Consider the following 6,635-nt stretch of genomic DNA (forward strand, 5'->3'; position numbering starts at 1 on the left):
CTTCCTTCCTTCCTTCCTTCCTTCCTTCCTTCCTTCCTTCCTTCCTTTGCTCCTTTTTCATCTTGGACCTGGAAGGAGCCTTAGGACAACCATTTAATGGCACTGTGGCGGACTCATTACTAAGGCTTCCTCCTTACTCTTATTAAAGCTCCAAGCTGACTTCCCACCCCAAACTGTATTATCACAGTGGTTTCTAAAATAATGCCACATTAAAAACTCAATACTCTCAGCCCCTTGCACCAAATCCAGGCAGTCTTCTCGGTTCTTGACATTTTATCCTGTTCGTGACACATACAAATGAATGTCTAGCAAGTGCCCAAAAAAAGTCATAAACACCATATACTTCCTCCATTACTCTGCACCACCGTGTCTAGTCTTTCAATGGACAGTCTAAAGATGGATGACCTCATCTAAGTCATCCCAGGTAATGATGAATCAGGGAAACGATGTGGAAACCAGAACGGGTGCTAAATTGGGCTTTTCTTGATCTGTATCCATTGCAGCTATCCCAGAATTGACCTGAGTCCCCCAGGGGAATCCATGAGACTAATTCTTACTGAATATATACCATGTGCCAGGTAAATGCTAGAATTGCACAAAAAAATAAAGCCAAATCTTTGCCTTTAAGAGAGAGTGGTGAGAAGGACTGGCATTTTCTTCATTAAAAGAATAGTTACTGAATTGCTACTGTTTCCAGACGTTGTTCAAGGTGCAGAGGGTACACCTGTGAACAAAACAGAAACACCTGTCTTCAGGGACCTTTTTATTGACATTCTTAACACATTTTATTATATTGGCTGGAATGCTCTAAATTCATGAAAGCCTTTGAGAAAATCTTCAATTCCCAACACTTTAAAAAAGTGTGTTGAGCCCCACCCTCTCCAAAAAAAAAAGAAAAAGAAAAAATGGAGAAGTAATGATCTGGACAGATACACAACAGCATGCCTTAGTTCCTCCCATATCCCCAGCTGCTATCTGGTGATGAAGAATTCTCAGAAAGCAGTATTTTAGAATTCATATACGATCTCACCAGTATAAAGAACCAATAACAACACTGATCTGGTGCCTCTGCTCACTCTTTGCAGACCACTTTTTAAATTCCTACGGTGTAATTACACATTTCACATGCATTTGTGAGATATATAAACATTATGTTTATATCCCACATGAGTCAGGCTAAGGGTTTTCTAAATACTGTGTGTGGCACAAGAAACTTCATGCTGTTTCAAGTCAGTATCAGTATTAAGCTAATGGACTCTATAAGGAAATATCTAGACATTTACTGAAAACCAATATAAAAATCTGGCCCAGAAAGACTAGAAGAGAAATATGCAATTTTCTTGATTTAAGATGGTCAAGTGTGTGTTTAAAAAAAAAAAGCTCTACACACTGTTTAAGACAAGCATGTATAAGAAGCTTTTTTTGTGTGTGCTGACTTTATCATGACAACTCTAGCTGATTCTTTATGAAGGATTAGGGATACACATCTTCAGCAGTGCACAAGAGAAATAAACTCCAAAAAAGGCAATTTCTTGGGTTGAGGAAGGAGCGTATTCTGGGAAGTACTTCAGAGGAACGGACAATAATTCTAGGATTATAGCCAGGAAGGACTGGAAGACCTCAGGAGATGCTTCAGCTTCTTCTAGATTTTGAATGTTGACTAAACCACTGGAATGTGATATCTATATTATCCTTTTCTTTGCAAGAAATTGAATGGCAGCAAATTTCTCTATCCTGAATAGCAGACAGGTTCATTTTTTCAATTAGCTGTTTCTCATCCAAGGCATTAGGAAGATCTCTCTTGTTTCCAAGTACGAGCACTGGAATTCCTTGTAACTGTGGTTTATCTAGAAGATTATGTAGTTCATTTCGAGAGGCTTCTATCTTTTCACGATCGGCAGCATCTATCATGTAAACAATGGCATTGACTCCTCTGCAGTACCGCTCCCACATGCTCCGGAACCGGGGTTGTCCTCCTATGTCCCAAATCTTTCTTGTAACGTTACCTTTAGTTACTTTCCTCATGCTGAAGCCCACCGTGGGTACCATATCTTCACTGAATTGACCTGACGCGATGACATTGACGAAGGTGGTCTTGCCCGAGTACTGCAGCCCCACCAGCGTCAGCTCCATCTCCTCCTTCCAGAAGAGCGAGCGAAACCAGTCCAGCAGGCGGGAGATGAGCGCCAGCATGATGGCGGCCGGGAGGGAGAACGGACCGGCGGGCGGGAGGACAGCAGCAGTGACGGCTCCCACACGAGCGGGCCGCAGCCCGGACCCCTCAAGGGCTCCTCGGGGCCGCGGCGCCACTGGCGGACACGGGCGGGCGGCCTTCAGGGACTTTTCATTCTTGTGGAGGGAGAGAGGCAATAAACAAGATTTAAAAAAAGTGATAAAATATGGCGTGAGAGATGGTGATCATTGCTATGGGGAAACAAAGCGATGAAGGGGGATAGCGCCTCAATGGGATGTTTGAAGGAACACCCGGAAGAGGTGAGGAAGGGGTGGATCGTGCAAAGCTTTACTCGGAGCTCTGGGTAATAGAAATACAAGGGAAGCCAGTCTTCTCTAGTAGTCTAAAGTGTTTTAAGTGAATTAAGAGCGTATATACAGCATGTTCTTCTCCAAAAATTTTTCGACACGTTTTTCTACTTATTCTTAGAAATCAGCATCTGCTTTTTTGAGAGTGGGCAGAAAGTTCAGCAAGAGATCATGGACCTAGCTGTAGTATCCTTTTTTGGAGGTGTGCCATTTGTGGGCATGGTATTCAAATGTGTTATTTCTGCATTTGTGAAACGTTTATAAGACAAACACAAAAAGCACAGTGACCGATTGATTGCCATTAAACTCGGTGGAAATGGAACCAACATGGAGCCTAGATGACCAGGAGAAATATTTAGGAAAATATTCAAGAGGTGACAATTGGTAGCAGTGGATATCTGTAACAAAATGTGGAGAAATTACAGTGTCTGCAGTTAGTTCCGTTGAAGAAAAGATGGCAAAAAAGAGAAAGAAAATAAATTGGAGAAGTCGTGTAGACATAGAAGGTAAGATCCTGCCCTAAAACTTGATTATTTGTGGTTAAATAATGCAGACCAGGCTTGTGTCTTTCAACAATGTATCTTGGGTCTGTATTAAAATTTTGGATTTCTTAAACAGATTTTCAGGAGATGTGACTGTTTTTGTTCTGAAGTGTTTTCAAACTTGCTCTGCTCATATTTCACTTCAGTGAGCTCTCATGTTTACTGAGAATCCATCTAGGCCTCTGGTACAAAGATTCCAAGGGGGTTTTTGGAATTAATGGTATGAGAAACAAAATTATGGAGGAAAAGTTTGTTAACATTTGTACAACTAGCTTACAATTTACTCTGAAATTATTTTACAATTAATTATTCATTAACACACAATCATTCATAAACATACCAATTTGTTTATTTTACTTTCAGCTTCACAAGAAAGACATGAATACTACACTGCTAAGAGATAACTTTCAAAAAGAGGTAAAATTATGACTCCAGCAGACATAAAAGTGAACATGTGTTAGAACTTTTATTTAACTTGTGAGCAGGGAACCAAGGAGATGTTGTAACAGGTTCAAGGGAGACATCAAAACAGCATACATTCATACGGAATAAAAAATGTTGAAATGAATGTGCAAACAGGGGCAAGACTAACTGCTTTCACAGTGAGGGAGGGAGGCCATTTGAAACTCTACCAGGTAGGACAGAATTTACATGTTCTTAGACAAGAGTTACTTGTCACTGCTATCAGTTATGTACAATTTATAAAGTTGTGACATAGCTCGGATAAAATCAGAATCCAATAATCCAGAGGGTGTCATCTAGAGTCCACACAGTGCATAGTTTTCCACTGAAGCACAGATTTTTCCTACAATGCTTGGGAAACCTATTTTAAAATTTTCAATGTAATATTTATCATGGAAAATTTCACAGACTGAGACAATAACAGTGAGTATTAATGTACAGCCTGTTTCAGCAATTGGTGCCATTTTGCCAATCTTGTTTTGTCTCTGTCTCCCACTTTTTTAATAAGCTGAATTTTTTATTTTTTATTTTATTTATTTATTTGAGAAAGAGCATGAATGGGGGAGGGGCAGAGGGAGAGGAAGAAGCAGACTCCCTGCTGAACATGGGGCTCGATCCCAGGACTCTGGGATCATGACCAGAGCCAAAGGCCAACATTTAACAGACTGAGCCACCCACACACCCCTAAACTGAAATATTTTAAAGAATACTTTTATAGATCATATTTCGCTGGTGAATACTTTAATGTGCATGTTTTCTTTCTTTCTTCCTACATTACTACAATACCATTTTTCACACCGAAAAATTTAGCCAGAGTTCCACAATTAGCATCTAATACCCGGTGCAGAATATTTTCCATTTCCACCTTGGATGTGCAGCCTCCACTCTTCTCTCCCATTGGTGTGGCATGAGGCTGACTGATTGATTTCCCCAATATGCTCCTTGCCCTCTGGCTCCCATTTCTGCTTGGCTGGAGGCACTGACCAGAGATGTGGAGAGTTTGAGTTCAAAGTCTTATTCCCCCAGCTCCCTTTCCATGGGGTTGCAGCAAATTGGCTGCATCCCTTTATCGATGGGCTGCCCTTTCCTCCCCCTATAGCTACTCCCTCTGAGTTTCCATAACTACCCACTCCTTGTCCATTCAGGTCCGTACTGGTTTGCTAGGGCTGCTGTAACAAAGTACCACAACCCGCTGGATGAAATAAGAGAAATTTATTCTCACAGTTCGGGAGGTAGAAATCCAGAATCCAAGTATAGGCAGGATCGGTTGCTTTTTGAGAGTCTCTGGGGGAGAATCTGTTTCATGCTTTTTTCTGGTATGAGGTCCTTGCGACAGTCTCTGGTGTTCCTGCTTTGTAGCTGCATCACTCCCATGTCTGCCTCAAGAATTAGGTGGCCATCTCCCTGACCTCTCTGTGTTTGCATCTCAATGCTTTCTTCTCAGAAGGACGTCAGTCGTACTGGGTTAGATTCTACCCTAAGCAAGTATGATCTCATCTTAACTTGATTGTATCTACAAAGACTCTATTTCCAAATAAGTTCATATTCTGAGATTCCAGAAGGACGGGGATTTGCGGCAGACACCATTCAACCCGGTACAGAACCTAAGGGTGGTAATGACTTTGTGTTTCCCATCCCCTCATTGTTGTAAACAGTCTCTTTATTAAGCTTTCCTAAATTGTCGAATATGAGTATGCCATCTGTTTCTGGCCAGAACCCTGTCTGCCTAACCAGTCTTGCACATTAAGATTCAAGATCTCTGGGCTACATTATATAAGAAAGGAGGGGAGTTTGCACAACAGCGGAAGATCTCAATCTCTTGCTGAGTAAAGGCAAACTGGGTCTGATTATCTTCAACTGATAAAAATTGGAGAGCCTGTTTTTAATGTCAATAGCACAATGTTTATTTGTTCCAGTTAAGATACCACATCCAGAAAATTGAGTTTGCAATAACCCACAGTCATCTTCTAATACTCATTTGGCTTTTGCTAACTGAAGGAGTAAGTTAAATAGCCCCAACCTCTGCAGGTACCTAGAGATGTGGGACTGCTTTTGTTTGACCCTCTTGAGGATAGTAGAACAAAGACAGTGGGGTGGGGTGGGGGGGAACAAGATGGTCAGTTTCAAGGGCCTCTATTTGCTTTTCCTAGTATAATAGCACTTACTCCATGGGTTGTAAATGATATGGGGATTCTGCTAGATACTAAATATTTTTAACTGCATTCTATATTCTGTGAAGTAAGGAAATGACCATAGGATCAGTCTTCTCTCTCATCAGATGCACTGTTAAATGGACTTGGGTGAAGACTAGGTACCTCTGGGCTGGACTTGGGGGAAAGATTCATTGTATACACCTTCTGCAGAATAGGAAACGTCATAAAGGACCTAGCTTCTCCCTCAATCAAGCATCCCCATATCCGTGAAATGGGCGCTTATTTAGATCTGTAAACTGGTACTTATTTCTTCATTTCCGAACCATGCATGCCATTCTTTAGCTGTGCTTTAAGAATCATGTGGATGAGTAAAGTAAAAACTGTTCCCCTTGTTAGGAATATTATCTCACTTATTGCTGTCAATCATTTATTTGAAAATGACATGTTTTAAAGCCTATAGAAAAGTTTGTTTATTTAAACAAAGACTTACATACCCCTACTCTGTGCCAGCAACATTCTAAGCTCTTTACAAAAGTTAACTCATTTGGGAAAGAGCATACAATGGGAAAAAGACTGTCTCTTCAACAAATGGGGTTCGGAAAACTGGACAGCTCCATGTAAAAGTAATGTTTAGAATTACTGAATCACTATATTATACACCTGAAACTAATATAACATTGTATGTTAATTATACTGGAATTAAAATGAAAAACAAATGTTAACTCACTTATTTTCACCTCAATTCTACAGCGTAGATTCTATTATTTCCATGTTATTTTGAGGAAACTGAGTAACAGAGAAGTTAAGTAACTTGCCTAACATCACACAGCTGGTAATTAGTCCAGTTAAGATTATTTATAATTAAGACTTAACCACCATGCTATGTTGTACCAAATGGGCAATTATTTTTCATATGAATTTAAATTGTGGGAAGCAG

General features: G+C 40.4%; 1 pseudogene; it reads right to left on the bottom strand.

Annotated features, from left to right (window-relative positions):
* Positions 1 to 1,122: 1,122 nt before the first annotated feature.
* LOC112823101 (ADP-ribosylation factor-like protein 8B pseudogene) lies at positions 1,123 to 2,295 on the bottom strand (annotated as a pseudogene).
* Between the last annotated feature and the right edge of the window lie 4,340 nt (positions 2,296 to 6,635).

Source organism: Callorhinus ursinus, unplaced genomic scaffold (genome assembly GCF_003265705.2).
Source record: "Callorhinus ursinus isolate GAN/ISIS: 27379988/994484 unplaced genomic scaffold, GSC_fseal_2.0 scaffold5, whole genome shotgun sequence".
NCBI classification, from domain to species: Eukaryota; Metazoa; Chordata; class Mammalia; order Carnivora; family Otariidae; genus Callorhinus; species Callorhinus ursinus.